Source organism: Lissotriton helveticus, chromosome 8 (genome assembly GCF_964261635.1).
Source record: "Lissotriton helveticus chromosome 8, aLisHel1.1, whole genome shotgun sequence".
In the NCBI taxonomy this organism is placed as follows: Eukaryota; Metazoa; Chordata; class Amphibia; order Caudata; family Salamandridae; genus Lissotriton; species Lissotriton helveticus.
The window spans coordinates 1,671,188,436-1,671,212,064 of record NC_136069.1 but is presented as its reverse complement, the minus strand read 5'-3'; the positions used below and the strand labels follow the sequence as shown (position 1 = coordinate 1,671,212,064).

The 23,629-nt window shown below is 45.6% G+C and overlaps 1 protein-coding gene and 1 long non-coding RNA gene across 9 annotated transcripts in view; one reads left to right on the top strand and one right to left on the bottom strand.

Annotated features, from left to right (window-relative positions):
- The window catches only part of LOC144773616 (transient receptor potential cation channel subfamily M member 2-like), a 4,189,411-nt gene that overhangs the window by 2,256,839 nt on the left and 1,908,943 nt on the right, over nucleotides 1-23,629 (bottom strand). The gene's annotated exons all lie outside the window — the stretch shown is intronic.
- Nucleotides 1-23,629, top strand: part of LOC144773618 (uncharacterized) — a 143,245-nt gene that overhangs the window by 104,209 nt on the left and 15,407 nt on the right. For both annotated transcript variants that reach the window (XR_013600032.1, XR_013600031.1), the window contains 3 exons: nucleotides 22,827-22,931; nucleotides 23,039-23,144; nucleotides 23,230-23,295. This is a non-coding gene — a long non-coding RNA (uncharacterized LOC144773618). The remainder of the gene's footprint in view (nucleotides 1-22,826; nucleotides 22,932-23,038; nucleotides 23,145-23,229; nucleotides 23,296-23,629) is intronic.

The following is a 23,629-nucleotide window of genomic DNA, read 5'->3' as shown; positions in this document are numbered from 1 at the left end:
TCCTGAGGAGGCTCCACAAATTCCAAGGGGGGCACTGGCAACACGAGCTCCAGTGACGCCGGGCGGGAGGGCGGTGCCAAACTCTCTCCAGAGGCCTCAATAGAAGAGTCCAGAACTCGGCATTGACACAGCGCCAAACCGACATGCGTCGGCGCCGATAGTGCCTCTTCAGACACCCACTTGGCAGCATCCGGCGTCGAGTCGGCGTTGAAACAATGATAAGCTCCCCCTCTGAAGAAGAAGAGGGCGCCGGGGCCGGCGTGAGGCGGTGCCGGCTCTGCCTCATCCAGAACAGGCTCTGAGTCCATAGAAAGGAATGGAGGCAATGCAGAGGAGGCGAGCCGACCCCCGCTCCGGGCAGGCGACTCCATGTAGACCGTAGAGGGGGACCCAACTGTGCCGCGCCTTAATGACAGCACATCTCGGATGTTCCAGAGTCCGTCGAAGACCCCACAAGAAGCGGAGGTCCGAGGACACCCCAGGAATGAGAGAGGACACAAAGGAGGCCTGCAAAGATGCAGCATAGGCCTCCATTTGGGCCTGAGCCGCCCCCATACCCGGAAAGGGTGGATAGAGGGGGGACGATCGTCGGGAGCGCATGTCCGGAAAGTTCCTGGAACCAGTGCTCCTGAAAACAGAAGAAGGTGAGGTCGAAAACCTAGGCGACAAGCGCCTTGACTAACCACGTGGAGAACAACAGCCCTGGACCCCAGAGGGCGATCGACAGTGGAACCGAACAGTAGAGGGATCTGCCGTCGACGAAGAGGCCGGGGGGAGAGAAGACTCTCACCGGGACAGCCGTGCCGAGAGAAGCTTCATACGGGGCTCCCACCGAGACTTCTGTTTCGGACGTTGGCAGGCTTCACAGTCCGTGGAGTCATGGTGCTCGCCCAGACACCACATACAAATAAGATACAAATAATATGCAAGTCCGTCGCGGACATCTGGGTGAACAGGAATTACAAGATTTAAAGCCCGAAGGCACCGCACACTGTTCCCGATGCGAAGCGTCGAAAAGGAGGCCTGAAAACAGGCCAGAGGAACTGCTCACTCCGGATCAGCGTTGCACACGGAAAAGAAGGAAACTGACGTCAGTGTGACCTTGTTGACGTCACGTACGTGGACAACGTCAGGGCAGGGTGGCTTGACACCATCCCACGGCGCGCAGAGGTGCTGCTGCAAAACATTTCTGGATCCTGTCTCACGCACGTGGATATTCTAAGTTAAGGAATCTGCGGCTAGATGTCTCTATCAGATAGTGTTCTGAGCTGTGTAACATACAAGAGTAGAATTTTTTTGTCTTTACGCCGTTCGCACACATCTGTTGGGAAAATTCCATGGTGGGCACGTTATTAGTTGACCATGTAATGCATGTAATATATCGTTATGCTTACAGTTCCTAATTTCTCTCTGTAGTACTCAATCGAAACTGTGCAGACGGAGCCCTGCTCTGAGCATATATAAAAAGTGATTATTGTTGTATATTCTCCACTGTTTTCTCTGACTCTTCATTTAGCATGTAAGGCGGAGAGGTGGTCAGTGGTGGCCCGGGTGGCCCTGGTCGGGTCACTTCCTTCAATTCTTGACCATCCCATGTGTGCTAACTACCTCGCTTTTTAAAACTGTTGAGTGCATGTTTTCATCTGGCAAAAACAAATCACCCAGAATTGCATTGAGCACTTTAAGTGAATCACGGGAGAATGGAGGATTGGCACTCTCCAATCTTAGAGATTATGTCTAGATTCAATACAAAGACACTGAGGTATTTTTTTATAAATAACTTTATGCCGTTGATTTTTAAAGAGCTGAATATTCGGGGCACACTAACGACAACTAAGTTTCCTAAACAAGTACGTTATAAGAGCTTGATGTGGTTCTTTCGGAAGCGCTGAAATCTCAATAGGAGATACACCATTCCTCATATTAATGTGGCGACTTCCTTGGCTTAATTGGATATAGGCTCTGGGGGGAAGCTTTCTCCCGAATGCGGTCAAAGATGGGGTAAAGCAGGTTATTGGAAGATTTCTGACTTCCTTATGGGGGATGGATGGCAAAACTTAGGGGAAGTAAGACAGCGTTCACAGGATGACTTTCTCATCTCTGGCTCATTTCGAATAGTTAATAAAGTTCTGTTGGATTTGGATTTTGCATTTGTCACCCCGAGTGAGACAGGTATGCCAAGACGTGGATCCCGTGCTCTCCATGCCACTGGAGTCAAGCTATCCTGGCTGATGAGGACCGAAAGCCCAAAACTGGTCTTAGGATGCTAGTTTCCAGTCCAGGGAGGACCTGGCCTGGCAGTTCGGTCTGGACTGTTCCCATTGGGCATAGGGTCAAGACTGATTTGCATATGGCTGGGTCAAAAATAGAATGCCATGGTGAGCAAAAAAAACGATGGATTTAGGCCCAGATCTCTGTACAGGGGTGAATTTACGACATTGTTCTGCATTCTGTCCATCAATTGTTCTTTTTGCATTTTTGGATTTGGATCAGATTCTTAGTAGCAGAGAGGTAGCGTCCACCCTAAAGGAGGATGGAGCTCTAAAAAGGCCATGGGAGTGGAAAAGAATGCTTGTAGTATATAAAGGTCTCGATACTGCTCAAAAAGCAATTAGAAAATGGGATAAGGCCTCGAAATGACAAGTAAGATGTGGAAGGAAGTCAATATATTAAATGTTGGCATCTTAAGAGGGGCCAATTGGCGTAGGATGCTTTTTTTTTGTAAATGGCTCCAAATCAAATCCCAGCTTTTTTAACAGGCAATTGTGTCCGGTGTATAGGGCATTACCCGGCAAATTGGACGCATGTTATTAGCCACTGTTCATCTATACAGGGGTTTTGGACGGAAATATTTCAGTACCTTGCAGGTGCTTGGAGGGTCAACCTGGCTCCAACTATCTGGTTGAGAGTTCTGGGTTACAACCCAGCATTTGGTTTGTCCAATAGGTGGGTAAAACTAGTATATATTGCAACAGCGGTGGCTCGATCTTGATTACTTCTAAATTGGCGAACTCAGATAATTCCCTCAATGAAGGACTGGTTACAAACAATGAGACGAGTAAGAAATAGTGAACAGTTATATGCAATACAAGTTTGAGACATTTTGGGGACAATATTTTCAATCTGAGGATTTAGGAGCGACATGAAAGGGATTCATTAAACTGTCCCTGGCTTCCTTCCTCACTCTATTCTAGGTATTGTATGAGCAATTGTTTCTCAATGTAAGTTGATTTTAAGCCAACTGCGTTTAGAGATTAAGAGGTTTTATAGTAATTTTTGCTTTGATTACATTCTGTTACTATAAGATGCGGTACCCTGTGTACTTATTCTATTTAAGTCTGTCTTAAGTCTGTCCTAAGTTTGTCTTAGATTTGTCTTAAGACAGACTTAAGACAAACTTAAGACAGACTTAAGACAGACTTAAGACAAACTTAAGACAGACTTAAGACAAACTTAAGACAAACTTAGGATAGACTTAAGACAGACTTAAGACATAGTCCTAACTTTACTACTACTAAATGCCTTCTGTGAATACCAAAAGTAGTACGTTTAGGATTTTGTCTTAAGTTAGTTCTGTGAATCGGGTCCACTATATCTAGAAGTGACACACTCTAGCCGCAGATTCCTTAACTTTGAATTCTCCCCGGGCGCCAGACTGGATCTGGAACGTTTTTGGAGTAACTCTGCACGTCGGGGGACAGCGTTGTATGGCTCCTCGGTGATGTCATCTCTGGGTATGACGTCAGTGTCATGTCATGTCATGTCAAAAGTTTACTTTATTTGGTTTGTCACAACCATAAAGCATACATGTACAAAAAATCAATTTAAATAACAATAGTTTAAAAGTTTGTTTAGTTAAAATATGTTTTCGCATTATTTAATTAATAAATTTTATCCCAGACCTTATCTATGGTCTGTTTCTATTTTTTGAAGCAGAGACTCTACAAAGTTCATGAATTTTACCCCACGGCATATAAGGATGTTTGAACCTGCTCCCATCCAGCTGGTCACGGCTTGCCTGCAGGTACGAATCTGTAGCTTATTAAAAATTGGTTTCAGTAAATTTTTCCTCTTTTCTATGGAGGACTCGCATGTGCACAGGAGGTGGCACAAGGTCTCACTGTGGTAATCACATAGTCTACATCTTCGTCCCTGGTGTTTATCTTTCCATGACGGGATCAAGTCTTTGGAGCAATGGTCACCCATTCTGAGAGCCATACATTTTGGTTTTAAAGATAGCCGGAAGTGCGCCATATGGTAGGGTTGCGGTTTTAATCGTTTATACGAATTTAGAATGGTCCATGCATGTCGTCGCTTGGCCAAGGTCTTTTTATCTTCTACCAAAGATAAGGCTTTTGCATTTAGTTTGCTAATTTTTTTAAAGGATGATTCTTCCGGTGATTTCTTCCAGATCTCCTCTATTTTGAGGGTTTCTAATGATGCTCGCAGATCATTGCCCTATGAATTGGATTCCTGTTGGTCATATTGTTTTTTAATTTCTTGCCAACATCAGTTGTTTAAAGATCCAGTTTCCGCCGCTCTCAATTTCCAACACCATTTCACTAGGGCTGCTTTCCTTAGGTATATTTGATTTTGCAAACCAAATTCCAGCCTTATTTGGGCCGGGGCTGATCCTTTATATAGGTGAAACACGGATTTGTATATTTTTGTCTGGAGGGTGTTTAAAATGGCTGCTTCTTTCCCATGCCATATTTCCAGTCCATATGAGAGGGATGGTAAGACTTGGGCTGCCATTACTTTTAGCAGGTGGTCGTATGATGGTGAAAACGCCGCTGCCGCCTCTCGCCTCTTGCCTGCTCCTCTCCTCTGTGAAACTCCGCGAAACTCTCTCTCGTATTGCTCTCTGGCGCCACCTCAAGCCTCAACCAAAAGTGTCAAAAGTGAGCCATATAAGTTCCCTCCGGCACGGGAACGTAAGTTTCTTCTGTGAAACCTTTTGCGCCAAAATGAGGGGCCACTACAGAAACTGGTTGTGGAAACAGTGTGCTGAAAAATATCAAAAATCTTTGTAGCAATAATAAAGAAGAAACATCAAATGGCATGGTAATACCAACATGGGTTTTAAAGAAACCTCCAATAAAATCAACGGAACAAAACACAGGGCTTTATTAAACCCTGAACCCTGGTGAACAACCCGCACATAAGGGAAGAGACCATACACTCTATAGACCATATATCAAAGGTAATGGACACTATGGCAATAGCCAAACCCAACCTACAACAACAACACCAGGATGTTTGTTGAACCGCACATTGCGTGATATATTGACAGTACCAATGTCAAGGTATGATAACACAAAGAAGACTTTCATAGGAGAAACAAATAAATTAACACTGGTGTGTCATCCAGAGTGAAATAGAAAACCCACCCGCACCCTAACAACCACACACATTTGGAAATGGATGATGTTGCAACATCTAAACAAAAACTATGTGGCAAGGCCAAACAGTTTGTCTAATCCCAACATAGATTGAGATAGTATTCACTGGTATATAAACCCAGTACTGAAAAGGTATACATTTTACCTTAAAGGTCATTCGCAGAGTGGGCAGTATGGCAGGGAATCTGCGGCTAGACTGTGTTTCTACCAGATATAGCATTACTGAAGGTGAGTAACTTTTACATCTGATAGAGACGTCTAGCTGCAGATTCCTTAACCTTGACTTAAATACCATAGCTATACCCCACTGGAGGAGGGTCTGCAGACTAATCCTACAAAAGTTTTTAAAGAGAGCTAGCCGGTCCAAACTAACAACTGACCAAATGTATGTAGGAATAGCAGAAGAAGAGATTAGCTCCTAATAGAATCAATGATCACTGTGCCAGATCATATAAAAAAACAACCTTACAGGTCCAAGAGAATCGGTCCTTAAAAGAAAAGGGTTGAAAACCCCTGAAGAATCATCTGTCAGAAGACAGACATTAACCCCTGTCCCGAAAAGGTGCAAGAAAATTCGATGACCAAAAAGGGTCAAATGCATGATAAAAGTCATACAATCTGCATTGTTCATAACAATGAAGAATCGGAGAAAGAACTGTCCTGATAAAATCACAAAACAGGACTTTCAGAACTAATTTCCCTAAGGGAAAAATTAACAACAATACCTCCTTGGTTTAAATATTCATATTCATCCCATGCACCAATTGCATAACATCTTACCATCAAGATTCATCAGATACCCCAGCTGACTGGCTAATAACCACTGCTTGAATGCATAAAAGTATAAAGCTTGCCTCCGTACGAACTTCAGTGCCATAGTCCAACAGACTGAACACAATTTTGAGCCCCGAATGAGCTCAAACACCAAGGCAAGTTATAAAAGAAAACCAACCAATTATTTGATTAAAACCTTTTTCTACGCCCTTTTTTTTTAAAGGAAAATATGCGTAACACATATGATGCAGTCATGTATACACTGTATAAATAAGAACTAACAATTCAATTTCAATTCAAAAGTGCTTTATTCGAGTATTACTCATAAAAGCAGACATACAAACACGTAATAAAAAACAATTAAATTACATAGGTCATGTTTGACATAAGCACATATCACTATAAAAAACAATTATGTTTCAGCAGAATTTACTTAATCACAGGTGTAAAGTTCGTTACTGTTAAAAATCCAGTTAAAAAACAGATACAATATCAATGCTAAAAAACCAATAAGATTACAGTCCGAAATGACACGTAAAGTATACCAATACAGAGAATAGATAATCTAGCAGTCTCTGATCAACTAGGCAGAGAGTAGTTACCCTACTAGCAATCTCTGCCTAATTACCCACGCCAAACCCAGGTACTTTGCAGTCGCAATAGTAATCCAAGTCAAGGAAGTAGATCTAACAATGCGCAAAGCTACCATACTACTTTTAGTACCCAAGTTCCTACACATAGGTGCCAACCAAACTCGCCTTGGAGCAGAATATACATGGCAGGAGAACAAAAAGTGACCAATTGTTTCATTTCCTTCCCCACAAACTGGGCAAGTAGCTGGTCCTCCTTCTCTCCACTTAGATGTTAAATTACGGAGAGGGAGAGAACTAACTACAACTGAGAAACCAGTTCCAAAAAGCACTTCCCAATAACTTCGAAAAAAGGAAGCACACCTAAAAGCGAAGTTCCAAATCTATACTAATATAATAAAGAGAGAGCCCAAACCTTTGAGGCGGGTAATCTCAGGAACCACAGCACCAATCACAACACCCAATACAGCATTGGAAAGGGCAGTTGCAGCAGAAGGACAGCATATACATTTAAAAGGTAAAAGAACTGTGCCAGCAAAGTAGTCCCTTGTGGGTGTGTCTGCGTTGTGCTGTGGGCGTGTGCTGGGGGCGTGACAAACGCTGGGGGCGTGTGGTACGTTCCGCCCTTCATGCCATGTCTCATATCGTGTGCTGTGGGCGTTTGCTGGGGGCGTGGGCGTGTGCGGGGCGCGGGATTACGGAAAAAAAAGCTAGCGTTGTGCCCATTAGTTCATTGTTTTTTCTTCCCAGGTTCTGTACATTCCAGCTCCGGGTGTCCACCCTGCTCCCTTTAAATACCCCTGCACCCCATAATCATAACCCACCCTTACTCCTTAAAATACCCCAACACCCTTTAACATTAACCCATCTTAACCCTATAAATATACCATGTACCCCAAAACCCAAACCTATCCCTAAACCCTAAAAATACCCCTGTACCCCAACACCCAAACCTAGCCCTGAACCCTATAAATGCCCCTGTACCTAAAAACCCAAACCTACCCCTGAACCCTAAAAAAAAACCCTGTACCGCAAAACTCAAACCTAGCCCTGAACCCTAAAAATACCCCTGTACCCCAAACCTACCCCTGAACCCTAAAATACCCCTGTACCCCAAAACCCAAACCTAGCCCTGAACCCTTAAAATACCCCTGTACCCCAAAACCCAAACCTACCCTGAACGCTAAAAATAACCCTGTACCCCAAAACCCAAACCTACCCCTGAACCGTAAAATAGCCCTGTACCCCAAAACCCAAACCTAGCCCTGAACCCTAAAAATACCCCTGTACCCCAAAACCCAAACCTAGCCCTGAACCCTTAAAATACCCCTGTACCCCAAAACCAAAACCTAACCCTGAACCCTAAAAATACCCCTATACCCCAAAACCCAAACCTAGCCCTGAACCCTAAAAATACCCATGTACCCCAAAACCCATACCTATCCCTAAACCCTAAAACTACCCCTGTACCCCATAACCCAAAACTATATCTGAACCGTTAAAATACCCAAACACCCCAAAACATATACCTCAGTATCCCAAAACATATACCCCTATACCCATACTTACCTTATACAAACATTAAAAAAAACATGCTTTTACCATTCATGCATTTACAACAAATTTCGTTGTAAATGTATGCGTGGTAAAAGCATATAAAATGTAATGCCATGCATTATAATGGCATTGCGGAGTCATGGTACTTTCATAATGAAAGTATGCGGAGTGATGGTATGCGGAAAGAAAGTTGCGGAATAATGGGTGTTTACCCTCCCCCGGTAAGTACATTGGTGGCACGGCGGCCCACATCTCCAGCAACATACTCATATTTTTTCACTACCGATTTGAAAAATGCTCAGGTCTCTCTCATTGATGGCCAGCACCGACATACACTTTTAGACACACCTCCCACCACAAGCTCTAGAATTGCGAACTTTAGAGCTGGGGAGCTATGTTCGAATCTCGGCATCAGCTCAACATCCTGTGATTCCAGGCAAATCGCTTTGTCTCCCCGTGCCTACCACAAAAGAATGTGTTCTTCTGTAATGTAAATTGTGCTCATGTCATGTTGTCGAGTTCGCGCTATATAATATTGCAAGGAAAAATAAAGTTGGGACACTCGAGTTCACAGACTACTGAACGCGCACTCTTAAGTGCATCAGCAGTGCACTGTGAATCAGAGCGCTGTACAGGCCTGTCACAGATGAGAAATGCTATCCAAACAAAATCCTACAAAACAATATACTACTGGCCGGCAGCAATTCATACCCGGACAACGTCGGGACGGGCTGCTAGTATCTTATAAAATAAATCCTTGTCAACAACAGGTACATACAACTCCTGTGATACAAGATAATATATGAAATACAGCAGCACATTTTATCATGTATACACCCTACACTAATAAAGCACTCTGAAATGAGAGGTTCAGCAAAATACACAACCCAGAGGGGGTATTACCTCACCAATACATTACAGTAGGTGACTTGCTACAAGAAAATGCAGGTGGCCTAAATGATTAACACCAACACAAAACTACAGTCAAGATTTCTCACGAGATGACAAATGCTGAAAGTAACAAGTACATCCTCACAGAAGACAGGAAATGTGGTTCAGACAAAACCACATATATTAAGAACATATAGCAAAAAGAAAAGCATCTTATAAAATAGTCTCCAAGACTTTCATGGATGATTGCCAACCAAAAAAACGTAGGTCTTGAAACAAGTTGGACCAACCCTTGCATCACAATCCTTTGGCTGCCAACCTACGGCACCACAAAGTGCAGCAGGGATAGGGATTGCCTGAATGTGAGGAAATATTCATGTCTACACTAGACACAGTTCCTTTACCTTAAAGTAAGAACTCACAAGCAAATAGTATTCAAAAGCATGCAAAGTATATATTCTAATTTAGAGCAACACTCCAACTTGCTCCATCTCTTCAAAGAATTCAAGCATTCATAATAAATATGTAGTCCGCTCAAGAAGAGAAAATAAACTGCACTGAATACAGAGGTTAAGAAAAGAACATGGAAGCATGTAAATGTAACAGAACCCCCAGAGAGAGTATCACAAGAGGAAAAGAGTGATTATGAGCTCTCTACCATAGTCCTTAAGAGAACATTAAACTAAGTCCAAAAAGGACAAGTAACTTATCTTCGATAATGATATATCTGTAAGAAACATAGGTTAGTTATAGATTCCTTATCTTAGAATTACCCCAAGGCGTTAGACTGGATCCAGAAAGTTATTTGTCCACAGCACCACTGCGCGTCGAAAGGCGGCGTTGGTAGGCTCTGCGTTCGTCATTGGCGTCGTGGTCGCTGGGATGCCGTCGCGGTAGAAGCCACCATTGTGCGCTAACGTCAGTTCTGTACACAACTTTTCACGACAGAAGCGCAGAGCCATGCAAGACGCTGACCACTGGTACGCAAAACTAGAGCCCTGAAAGGAAGTCCTTAACCCTAGAAGTCAGTCCGCAGAATGGGGAGGATGGGTGGGGCGGTAAGGAATCTACAACTAACCTATGTTTCTTACAGATATATCGTTATCGAAGGTAATTAACTTGTTCATCTGAAAGAAATAGTAAATTATAGATTCCTTACCTTAGACTAGATACCCCAGCAATACCAACCCCAGAGGTGGGTCTGTGAACTAAGTTCACACCAGGAAGTCCTGGAGAACAGAACGGCAAAAGAAGCGGTCTCTCCGGACTTGGTTGTCCAGGCAGTAGTGTCTTGTAAACCTGTGCAGTGATGCCCACGTAGCTGCCTGTCAGATGTCATTAAGGGGGACTCCACGTCCCAAATCAGTGGTAGCTGCCATCGCCCTGGTGGAATGGGCGTGCAACTCCACTGGAGGCTCCTTCTATGCCAAGGAATAACAAGCTTTGATACACAAAACAACCCATCTAGAAATGGTTTGTTTATGCACGGCCCGACCTTTCTTAGTGCCGGCGTAGCCAACACAGAGCTGGTCATCCACTCGGAAATGTTTTGTGTGATCCAAATAAAAGGAAAGCACACACTTTGGATCCAGGCGGTGGAGCCTCTCTTCCTCTTTAGAAGGATGCGGAGACGGAAAGAAGCAAAATCGCAAAGTGATGGACTGTCCTATATGGAAAGGAGTAACCACTTTGGGAAGGAAGGAAGGACGAGTGCGAAGGACAACCTTGTCCGCATGATCCGTCAGAAAAGGAGGCTTAGAAGAAAATGCTTGAAGCTCACTCACCCTGCGCGCAGAGGTGATGACCACCCGAAAAACTGTTTTTAAGGTCAGAAGCCTGATAGGACAGTTATGTAGAGGCTCAAATGGAGCGCACATAAGATATGTAAGAACTAAGTTCAAATCCCAATGGGGCATTACGAAAGGAACAGGAAGAAACAGATGAGTAATGCCCTTAAGAAAGCGATTTACAACAGGGGACTTGAAAAGAGACTGGCTGCCAAGATAACATCACAGACTACAGGAGGCAGGTCAATCTCCACGCAAGGAGGTGTCGGCTGGACAGGTTCGGGTGGAGGACTGTCCCCTGCTGTTGTGACAGAAGATCCTCCCCGAGGACGCAGTCTGATTGGAGGATCGATAGCCATGTGTAACAGCTCGGGATACCAGACTCTTCTTGCCCAATCCGGAGTCACAAGAATGACTTGGGCCCGGGCGCGCTTGATCTTCTTCAGCACTCTGGGCAGAACTGGTGTAGGCGGAAAGGCATATAGAAGACAGCAACTCCACTTGTGGCTAAAAGCGTCGCCTAGCAAGTGTTGGCTTGGAAATTCCAACACACAGAATTGCTGACTGTCAGAGGGAAGGTCGGAAGCAGAAGCGAGGAGGCCGTATGGGTTGAATAGTGAGGTATTTATTTTGGGTTTAAAGGTAATTATTGTGGGTCAAATCAAAAAAAGTCCTTAGTGTCCAAACAGAAGTAAAGCTTTGGAGTCTTGAGAGTTTGACAGGTAACAAGAGGGTTGATTCCGGGGTTATGTACAGGGCTCCTCTATGTCCAGGTGGCACCTTGGCTGGTTCTTCAACTTCCCTTTTGTGAGACCTATTACGGGTCTCCGTTGACTCAGGGTCCCGGAGTGGCTCAAAACAAAGAGAAAGCAGACATTTTAGGGTATTGTCTGTGGGGGAGAAAAAGTTACCGTCACCAGAACCCCGTGCATTTCTCAACATGCATCTGTGATTTAGACTAAAAGGGTTGGTGTGGAGGTGCTCGTGAGTTTTAATGCTAGAGGGTGTTTAGCAGGGTATAATAACGGTTTGCAGGATAACATACAGGGAAGCAGTTTCTGTCCTCCCCACCTGCTGTTTACCGCTTACCGCTCACCGCCCACCGCCGGTAACACCTCACTCTCCCACCCTCTTCCCTAGGTTCCGTTCCCTGACACGTACCAGTGGTGGCCACAACTCTCCTGAGTTGTGGTGGCTCTCGCGTTTTCCGGGACCCACCAGTCCTCGGTCCACGTCTACTGTTCGTCTTCTTCGAGCTCTTCCGCTCCTTTGGCGTCGCTTGCCCTTGTAGGTTCCTCCGCTTCAGTCTCCACCGGGTCGGCGTTGCTCCAGGTGTCTTTGGCGTCTTCTTCATGCTCCGGCTCCGCTGACACACCTGTTGTTTCAGCTCCTTTGCTTTTCTGTATATCCTGACCTAGGATTCCTCCTTCCGATTGGTTGCTTGTGACTTACCATGAACCGCAGGTAACACCGGTGGGCCGGCAGGACGGGGATGTTATAAATAGGCGTCCTGTAAGTCCAATGTATCCATCCAGTCTCTAGGGTCGAGGGCAGACAGGACTTGAGTGAACGTCAACATTTTGAACTTCTCCTTTCGGAGGAAGCGGTTGACGTTCCTGAGACCTAAGATAGGACGCGGGCCTTTGATCTGAAAGTAGAGGGAATAGCAACCAAGACCTACTTCTGGGAAAGGAACGCACTCGATGGCTCCCTTGGCCAAGAGTGCCAAAACTTCCTAATGGAGAAGGGCCAGATGATCCTCCGACATGCGATGGTACTGAGGTGGCATGGATGGAGGGGTAGTCTCGAAGGAGAGGGTGTAGCCCCTTCGGACTATTAGCAAAACCCACCTGTCTGACGTGATGGTGCAGTGGGGGAGGTGATAGCGAATCCTGACGTCCACTGGAGTTTGGTGGCCCTGAAAGGTCGTACTAGGAGGGATTGGAGGTTACTGCAGACTGGTGGACTGGCCCACCCGCTGGCCGCTTGACCCACGGCGGTGGTTCCCACGTCTCCGGCCGTGCAGGGGCCGTAAAGCTTGCGCTGGCCTGTGGCTCTGGGTGGAACGTGGTGGAGCACCCCTTCGGTAGCCACGAAAAGGGCAAACGGCAGACTGCTCTGGGCGGGTGGTGGAGAGGCACAAGGACCTGGCCGTAGCCTGAGAGTCCTTAAAGCGCTCCAGCGTGATGTGTGCCTTGTCGCCGAATAGGCGACGGCCATCAACAGTAATGTCCATCCATAAGAGTGGATTGGACATCCCCTAAAAACCAGGTAACCTCAACCAGGCGTAGCATCGAAGGGCTACCGGCGTGGAAATCGTCCTGCCCAGTGAGTCGGCGGTATCCAGCCCACAGCGGATGGTAAACTTTGTTGCGTCTCTCTCTTTGGCAACTGCACAGAAGAGTATGGCCCAGGCCTCCTCTGGGCACTGGGCGGCACTTGCGCTACCCTATCCCACACGGAGTGAGTGTAACAGCCCAACAGTCATGTGGTGTTTACCGACCGCAGTCCCAAGCTGGAGGAAGAAAACATCTTCTTCCCAAGATGGGCTAGCTTTTTGGATTCCCTATCAGGTGGTGTGTTAGGGAATACGCCTTTGGAGGTGGAGGCTTGGACCACCAAGCTCTCAAGGGTGGGGTGTTGGGAGAGGAAAGTGGGGTTGCCCAGAGCAGGGCTGTGGCATCAGGCAATCATCCTATCTACAGGAGCCCCTGTGTTGGGCCTGGACCAGGTGCCCAAAAGGATGTCGGTGAGGACTTCATCAAACGGTAGCAGGAGCTCTGACGAGTGCTCTGCCAGTTGAAGCACCTCTGTCAAGAGGTTAATCCTGACTGCCACTGTAGGTAACTCGAGGTTGAGAGCCTCGGCCGTCCTACGCAACGTCACAGCGTAAGACGCTCCCCTCTGCCGTAGCTACGGTAGGAGGAGACAACATGCCAAGGTCTGGTGAGGTATCTAAACCACTGGCTTCCCCCAGTTCCTCTCTCCAGTCCAGTTCAAAGCCCAACTGGTCAATTAAAGGGTCCCTAGACCCCTACCAGCCCTCCTCTGGCTGCCAATCTGGTCTAAAAGGGCCAGGGTACAACAAGGGCACAAAAGTAACCTTAGGCTCCTGATCTGGCATCGGTCGACGCTGGTCCGGCTCCGTGTCTACTTCGGGATGGAAGCCGGGGTCGACGCCGGCTGGGGACATAACTGGCGTCGGCTGTGGGCATGGTGCCAGTGGAATCGGCGCTGGGGGAGGTGTAATGAGGTCGACCGGCGCCGTTCCGGATCCAGGCCTGGATCCAAGGGGACCCGAATGCGCGCTGGAGGGGACAGGCTGCCCAAAGATGGCATGCATTGCTTTCTAAACTTGGCAAAGCTGGGCAGGGGTCGCTCTGAGTTACATGAAGGGAGGGAAACCCGTTGCCGACCATTCGGGCTCCGCACGCGGAGCTGTGGGAGGGTCATCACTCCCATCCCTCGTCGCATCGGCTGACGGACGAGGAGAAGTCGAAGAGCGACGATGCCTCTTTGAATTCTTCTTGTGCTTCGACTTACCTGACCCCAAGTGCGAAGACTTGGAAGAAGAGTAATGATGATGACTTCATAACCGGTCCCTCGACCTCCCAAGTGACCGGGACCTCCAACAGCATAGAGCTGACTGCCGGGCCTCGAAAAGCTTTCGGGACAGCTCCCCCAAAGACTTCGGATTCATGGTCAAGCAGTCGGATCATGACTTGGGGTCATGGTTGTGCTCCAAGCAAAACAGGCACACGCTCTGCAGATCCGTCATCATCCGTCGGCTACAGGAACCAGAAGCCTTGAAGCGGGTATCCTGACGTGCACCAGGAGTCGAAGACTCGAAAACGGTGTCAACATACGTCGGCAAAAAGCTAGTCAAAAAGGAACTGGAGGTACCGCTCTCTCCAGATCTGCTCTGGCTGGCGCGGAAAAAGAAAGAACTGACGTTAGTACACAAGGACGGCAACTATGTAGCTACTGTGACGTCATCCCGGCAACCACGACGCCAACGACAAACGCGGAGCCGACCGACACCACCTTTTGACGCGCAGGGGTACTGCTGGCGAAAAACTTTCCGGATCCAGTCTGATGCCTGGGGGTATTGTAAGGTAAGGAATCTAAAACTAACTGTTTCTTTCACATCTGTATATCAGAGAGATCTATACAGCAGAAATAGACTACAAAAATAGTATTTCTAAGACCTATACAATAGCAATCCAATAATCCACATAGAGTAAGTCACATACACAATATGCCGCATAACCTCTTAAGACTAGGCTCTTCATCAGAGTAAAATGAAAGAATAAACCAGCTACCCAGCTGTAAATACCATCCTGAGATTAAAAAAGTCAAATCCAGAGACAAATCTTTCATTTATATGAAAATAGTAGTGCTTAACACTTCAACACTACAAGACATAGGAGAGGGAGAAGATCATCCTTAAACATAAGAACCCCAGCCGTGGATACATAAGAGATAAACCAAAGACCTGATAAGGTCAAATTACTAATGGCTAGCAATGAGGCATTGCACTGCAGAATCAACATAGATGTTAAATAAACAGGCTCTATTAAAGGGCCAGTCTTTCAAACTCTCCCGAACATTATCAATAAATCTCAACTTGCGCAACCAAGCATGTTTACAGAGAGCAATTATTCGAGCTATAGCTCTGCCAATAGAATCTGATGTGTCCATCGCCGATTAAATATTAAATGTTCCCATCTCACAGCCATCCTACACAAGCTGGGAGAGTTCAGCCCTGACCCCTTCAGGAAGGGAAGGAACCAGTAGGTTGACAGAGTTCCACAAAGTATAGGAAGCCCTTCCTAAGATATGAGATGTGTTCAACGGCCTCAAGGCCGAACTAGTCGACGCAAAGAAATTACGGCCACACATCTCCAACCACCTGGACTCTCTACCTGGTGGAAGCAGCTGTTTGCACAACAAATCCTTTAGCAGTAGGTTGTCGGAAAAGACAAGTAGGGTCGTCGGGAGCAGGCCGATGCGAAATGGCACGATCAACAGAGATACCTGACATCGGTCTGGCCCAGTACCCAGGAAAATGACGTACAGAGACCTTCCATAAGGTAACAATGGTTCAACACCTTTACCACCCTGATGAATCAGATCCAATAATGGACCAAATGACAAAGTCACAGACGGAAGCTGCAATTTTTATATTTCTGCAACTGTATTAATAGCCTCAGAGAGAGAAGCACTAGCCTCCATCGCCATTCGTGTTTAATCTAAGAAAACTCAATAAGGAGATGATGCTAGTCGGTGGAGGAAATATAGGTAAAGGATTTCAGAGATGTGAAGAATATGAAGACACTTGATTTAATTTTTAAATAAGATGGAGAAATTACGAATATGTTCTTGGAATATATGTGGCCTAAATATTTAAAAAAAAGAGGGATTGCTGCGCATATTATTCAAACTATGAAGATCGATATTCTTTGTATCCAAGAATCACATATTATCTGGAGGGACAGACAATTGTATAATGAGCTAGGAATGGACTTATTAACCTGTACACGGCAGGGAACAACTACAAAAGGAGTGGCAATCTTGATAAGGAGAGGTCTTGGATGTTCTAAACGTTGTAAGGCTGATCAATATGGTAGGTGGGCAATAGTGGAATTAAGCATTAATAATAGATTATGGACAATCTGCTCAATGTACGCTCCAAACATAGACGATCCAGAGGTGTTAAATTTCTTAAATCTAGAACTTGCCTCCTGGTCACCTGCGTTAATTATTTGTGGAGACTTAAATCTTCATATTGAGGATGATGTGAATATATGTGGTACATCTCCTTATCAAGGGGGCAAAAAAAAAACATTTAGAGCAATTCGTTCTCTGCTACTAGATCATGGATTATCTGATGTAGCCTATGTTGAAGATTCTTAAGTGAGTATTTAATTCGTTTGAGGTTGATTGTAAAACTCTCAGATGGCAAAGACCTTTCCTCTTCGTATTGCATAAGACAAGTCCTCAGCATAATTTCTTGGGGACAATGGTCACTTTCTATTCTGTTTCCCAGACAATAACCTGCTATTTGATGGAGCAATGAAATGCTGACAAAGGTGTAGTCAATTAGTGTAGTGCCTTTTTTCGATAGGCCGGAAAATCGAGGTGGCTTGTCAGCGGAATAACGCCCGTTTAAGGCTCTAAGGCCCGGAATTTCAAGGTTGCCTTGTAGAGAACTTCCATGTGGGTCATCCTTGTGCCATCTCGGCCGATCTTGCGATGGTATCACCCAGATGCTATTGTGTGATTTGGTGACCTCATTTATTTGGAGGTCTGACATTAACCACATGTTAAAGTCACCAGTAAGTAAGAGTTCTAAGTTTAGAAAACCTGTTTGCACTCTTACTACTGACGCTGTGGCTTCTTCTACAAAGGATTTCCTTGATGCTGTATTTGGACGGACGTAAGCGTTCATTAAGATTAGCCTCCAGCTTTGGCCATTATTCAAAGTGAGAGAAATTCCCACACACTGGAGAGGATTTGATGAGCCCGACAGGTCCCAGGAGGTGACTGCATTTTTTGTTGATATATAAACTGCAAGGCCGCCGCTCCCTCTTCCTGGACGGTTCAGTTTGTAAGCTGGGGTGTGATGGATTTTAAAGCCTTCTAGGTGCTGCGATGCCATGAGCCATGTCTCTTGCAATAGCAGTATGTCGAAACCACGAAGGTAGGAAATAGTGGCGTTATCCTCAAGTTTGCTTGTTAGGCCGTTGATGTTCCATGAACAGATTTTTAGAGGAATCTTTTCGTAGCGATCCTCCCTACTGGGCTGTCAACGTAAGAGGCGGGTTGTATTCAGGGCACCGGCCAGCCATGACCACGAGCCCGCCTCGTCATGATTCCTGATTGATGTAATCCTGTCTTCTCTTGCTTCCCTCATTGAGTGAACAGAAGTGGGAGTTTTGTTGCGTGTGCCCCTGAGGACGGAGTATACCATACCCCTCCCTGCATGACTATGTTCCTCACCACGGCTTCCCTGTAGAACATGTAGATAGCCCGCTTCCCTGCACGGTTGTATCAGTATTCCCCATTGCTTAAAGGTATCAATTAACCCTAGGATGTTAGTCATTGCCTCTGCGGTGCTCCAGGTGACCTTTGCGGATTCATTTGGTTGGCCTTGACATGGTGCAATGAATTCTACCGATATTATGTCTTGGGTGGTTATTGCATTTGACAGACCTGACGCTTGTATCAGCTTTAAGATGTTAACCCGATTTAGGACATCATGGCTACCTCTGGACTTGTATTCTTGGTAGAAGAGGGTAGAGAGGTTGTCCCCACTCCGAGCTGTGCTAATCGGCCTAGGCATTGTCTCTGTGTTGGACATTTGAGCAACTTTTAACAAGGGACCCGTAGAAAGGACCTCGTTATGCACAGTATCGAGCCTTTCATTATTGACATGACCAAAGGCCCATTTGGCGCTTGCTGGGAGTGCGCCCTGTTGGTTGTTGACACAGTTAACTGTGTCGACCTGGTTTAGGATGGAGCCTCCAGGCTGCCTTGTCACGAGACTTAGTGTATGGTTCACAGCCTTTTCATTCTGCATAATGGGTGTGTTTGGGGGGCATGTTAGTAGTGGTTTTTTGTTCTTTTGCATCAATAAGCACACATTTTCCTGAAGGAGCCATTGATGGTTTCTTTGCTGTTGACGAGCTGGAAATGTCACTCTTCCTTCTTTCGCTGTCCTGGATGATTGATTGTGCTTCCGTTGTAGTTACTGGATCAGTGGAATTTTTTCGCTCATCATCTCCTGAGGCTCCAGGACGTCTGAGGGTGTTAAACATCGGGTAGAGATTTAAGACTTGTTTACTCCTTCTCATTTTGTTGCGTCCTTTCCGCTTCCTCTGTCTTTTCACTTTTCCCACAGGATTACCCTCTTCTTGTTCAATTAGAGAAAGAGGGGTGGAACTTGCACTGCTGGTGACCTGAGGGGATTGCTGTTCTCTCATACCGGCACCTTGCACAGCTATCTCTTGAGGTCGTGAGGAGTTGCCAGCTTCTTCCCCTCTTAACCTTAGGTTGAAAACTGTTTTTGCTTGAGGGGCTTCACTTAAGTTGCCTGAATCTATGTCGCTGGCATTTCCAGGGATGGGTGTAGCTTTTGCTATTTCTTTTAAGTCAGCTACAAGCTTTTCCATTATGCCTGGGAGTGAACAAAGTTTCTCCACTATTGGTGAGCAGTCACATCCAGTCTCCAGTTTCCTGGGCCCGTCTGATCAGACTATTTAGGTTTGAGATCCTTTCGTCGATTTTGGCTACGTATACAGCAAGTGTATTTAAAAGGCTGATTTGAATGTCCATTTTATCCGACTGATAAGACATTGCATCTGCTGACTTTTGGAGAATGTCGAGGGTGGTAGCCCATGCTTTTTCTTGTGTGGGACCTCGCTTTTGTCCTGCCTTGGGGTTACTGATGACTGAGGGGATCCAGGGATTGAGTTCCCATATGAGTGCAACATTTTTGCCCATTCCGTCGAATCAAAGTAGGAAAGCTCTTTCATGCCTCCCTCCACATCCTATGAGTTCATTATGATTTCAGTAGGCACTGGCTCAGGTTTGCACACACGGTATTGGTCCTGTTGCTCGGTTCCCCCCACCCCAAGGGAGGTAGCTGCTCTTTCCGTCGTGAAGGCGGTGTTGATGCCCTCGATGAAGTGAAACGCAGATTCTCCATTTTGACTGCACGGGATGCTGAAGCTGGCTTCAGGAAGCGTTTGGATGAAGTTTCCCGGAATGCTAGTTTTTTCTACCGCTAGTTCTATATTGGTTTCCAGTGTGTTGAGGGCGACACTGGATTTGACAAGTCTAGATGGGGGGGACTTCCTTACTGGGCTCCCCCTGACCACGGTTTGAACTACCGTTGGCGATTTGGTAGAAGCAGTGGCTGACGTGTGACTACGTTGGGAGGACCATGATGCCCCGTTTGCTGAGCTGCCCTTGATGATAGTCACCAGTGGACTTAGGGGGATTGGGAGCCCAGTGATGTTCTTGTTGCTAGAGAAGACCGTTAGCCCAACGTCCTTTAAGTAATTAAATTTTGCTGTTATCTTTGGTTGATTTCCAGTAGGTTTGCTGGCTTTAATGTCCGGACACTTCCTGGTGGCATGAGACATGCTTTCAGTTATGATGTCAGTGTCGTTCAGCAACAGGTTAGATGACTGCTCTGGGTCCGAAACTGACCTCACATTTCTCCCTCTGCTTTTCTTTTTCCTTTGGTGAGCCGTTATCCTCACCCTGCCAGATCTCATCTCAAGGTGAACAGGGTAATGAGGAACAGGTAAATGAGGACCGATAGCTATAGGAAGGCTCACTGGACTCCTATTGGACCTCTACCCTTGCTTAAGCTGCAGCTTCAGCCAACTGCTACTGGCCACCAATCGTTGGGCGCAGGTCCCAGGTCTCACACTCAGGCTCAGACCCCACGAACTCGTGCCCCTTGCCTCATTGCCGCTCTTCTCCTCACCAACCAGCAGCCCCCAAATAGGCAGACAGACAGAGCATGAAGGATTGCTTCAGGGTGGAGGTGGCAACGGTAATGCAGTCTCAAGCCTACAGCTTAGTTTTTAGCACGGACTAAGTGTGATGATTTTCCGCCATATCCCACCGTGTCACATCAACCCAGTGACCCAGGAGGAAAGAAAACGTATGTGGGCGCGACGCTCCAAACGCTGTACACCTACCTCTTCAGGTGTGGGTGGTCGCGATGCATAGTCCGTGTCTCAGCCTGGACCCGGCCTCTTGGAGAAAACCGGACACCTTCTACCCTCGGCGGCTCGGCTTGGCTGCAGCGAAGCAGCACGACGCAGCACGGCAAGGAAGGCAGCATGCAGCACACTCCAGGCGCTGCTCTCCGCTCTCGCTTACTTCCAGCCACCAGACCGCACAACGACGCGGCTCCACAGGTACTTGCCTCAACAGCGCTCAGCTGCCGCTCAACAACCAGGTTCAAGTTTTCGGCGGTGATGTGTTTCAACGGCCTCTCCCGAGTTTGTCCCAAATATCCCGGACTCCTCTCTCCGCGGCTTCTGCGGCTACCGCGGCTCCCGAGTCTTTTATTTTTTTGCTTTTCTGCACACCGCGGCTTTTCCAGGCTGAGGCCGCAACCGCAGCTCCTCACTCCTCACTCTTGCTCCAAATATAGGTCCTCTCATGAGTAAAAAACCTTGTATCACGTATAGTAAAGGATTTGGGGCCAGATTTAGGACGGCAAATACCGGTCGGTAACGGCCGATTTCTGCCGTTACCGACCGGTATTTGGTGTTTGACATGTAGGGGGCCTTATATTTACAGAATCGGTATATTTACCGATTCGGTAAATTTACCGATTCTGTAAAAAACCGAATCGGTAAATTTACCGAATCGGTAAATACAGATGTAGGTGGCACTTTAAACAGTGCCACAGGCCCTTACTGATTCGTTATTTCCCACCAAATACTAACTATTGTAACTAGGCAGACAAATATGTATGAAATATGTGCCTATCAATAATGTTAATAATGGATTCTAATTTTTCCCACTATTAATACGCTAGGGGACTACACATCTCTCTCCATAACCTTAAAATCAACCTACCATTTATGTATTTCTAACACAGTATTCTCTAGTGTCTACTGTCATAATAATAGGTGGATGGTGGGCCTTATAACATCGAGCAATTGGCGTTTTTAAAATAAAAATAAAAGCCTCACCTTAATACGCGCCTGGAACTATAACATGAGGACATTTGTACATTTTATCTGTATCGCTAAGAATCAGCTGACACTGATCAGCAAGCATTATTCCTTATATTACATATAGCATATTCAACAATGGCGCCGTTTTTCTAGGATGAAAGATACAGCGCGTTACTACGTGTGTGATTGCGTGTCTATTGCTTTGACTACATTTCGCAGTAGTCGCCAATGTTTTCGCCTAAAAAAATCGAAATAAGGGCGACAGTCCCCATACATAGATCGGGGCACAAATTACTACATTTCCCATCTACTTAGGGACGCGAAATTGACGTCAAAACGTCTGACGGTATGTTGCCCAGATACGGCTAACAATTCACGCTGCACTGTGGACTTCATTTCCCATGACCCCAGTATGTTTAGGAACTACGAGATTTGAAATGACAGCGGAGCGCGGGAAATACAATTACGCACAGCTGTCACGAATACACCCTATTTTGGGTGGATCAAACGGGTATTTAAAAGACGCTCGCACAAGGGTTGACTGCTTCACGTGGAATGGACCCTGTACGAGACGCCAGCGGCACGCTAGAAGTAAGTACTATGCAAATTCTTGCATGCTCTTTGGTACCATCTCGGGACTTTTTTGCTTGCTGTCTGACTAGACTGACGTGTTTTTAACTGGATTTATTATCCATATGGATCAGTCTTTTTAATAGCTGGAGGTCTTATTTCAAAATATATCGTAAATAATGTTTCATAATACCTTTTTCTTGTCGGGAATGTTTGAGACGTTATTGTGGAGTGACTATTAAGAGGCATTACAATCTATTTCTACTCGTATTCATGGCTATGTATTATTGATGCAAGATTGTTATATCTTGTAACATCATGGATATTTCGAGAGTCATGTAGTCAATACAGACGTGCGGCATAAGTTTCATCTGCCCACTTAAGCCTATATTGGCTAAAATACTTTGTAATAAAATGGAACCCAATAGAAATGGGGGCTACAAACTTTTTACATGAGTATACATGATAGCCCCACAAAATAAAACTGTTTTCAATATGAATTCACAAGAATGTAATTCTAATACGGTTCCATATATGCCATTACAGATGCCCGCCCCTTACTGAATACATAACGATGGGCCCTACTGCATTCCCTAAATCAAACCTGTAAGAGAGACTTCATTGGGGACACACCTTATTACCCATTCTTAAGTAAGTAGTATTGTCTGGTTTGTGTCATAGCCCCCCTTTTTTCTAAAACCAAAACATGGCACATCATACAAATTTGATTGTCACGCAGATATCCTATTTATTTGCAGATTCTTGTGATACAGATGTTTAACACTGAGAACTGTTGTACAAACTTATGATAAACCTGAAAGCGACATCCTCAAATGAGGGTGACTATGAAACCCTTCTTTTAGTGTAAGTGTCATTGGAAAATATTTTTTACCAAAAAGTGTTTATAATAATGTATAGCAAACTAAACTGTGATTTTAACGTCATATAGGTGTTTCCTTTTTCGGTGTATCCCTGCTGAAGCGATACAAGCTCTTTTCATTACATTTTTTCAGAGGTATGACCAAATATATAAGATGCCTAAATTCGCAGTGTGTGTAGATACATCTCAAATTATTTGAAATGTAATTGATTTAGCCAAAAATGGCAAATAAATGAAATTACTGAAATATCCGATTATACCATGGCGTTTACTAAGAGGGATTTTGAGGCTAACTTTTCTCCCTGTGTTAGCGTCTTACCCAAATCTTGGAACATACTGCATATGAAATATGGGCACATGCTCTCCCTTTGGTTTTTATCGCTTTCCAAATGCATGAAGCACAATAATGTATAAATGTGTATGATGGATCAATTTTTAAGAAATGTAGAGCATAAATAGAGGATATCGA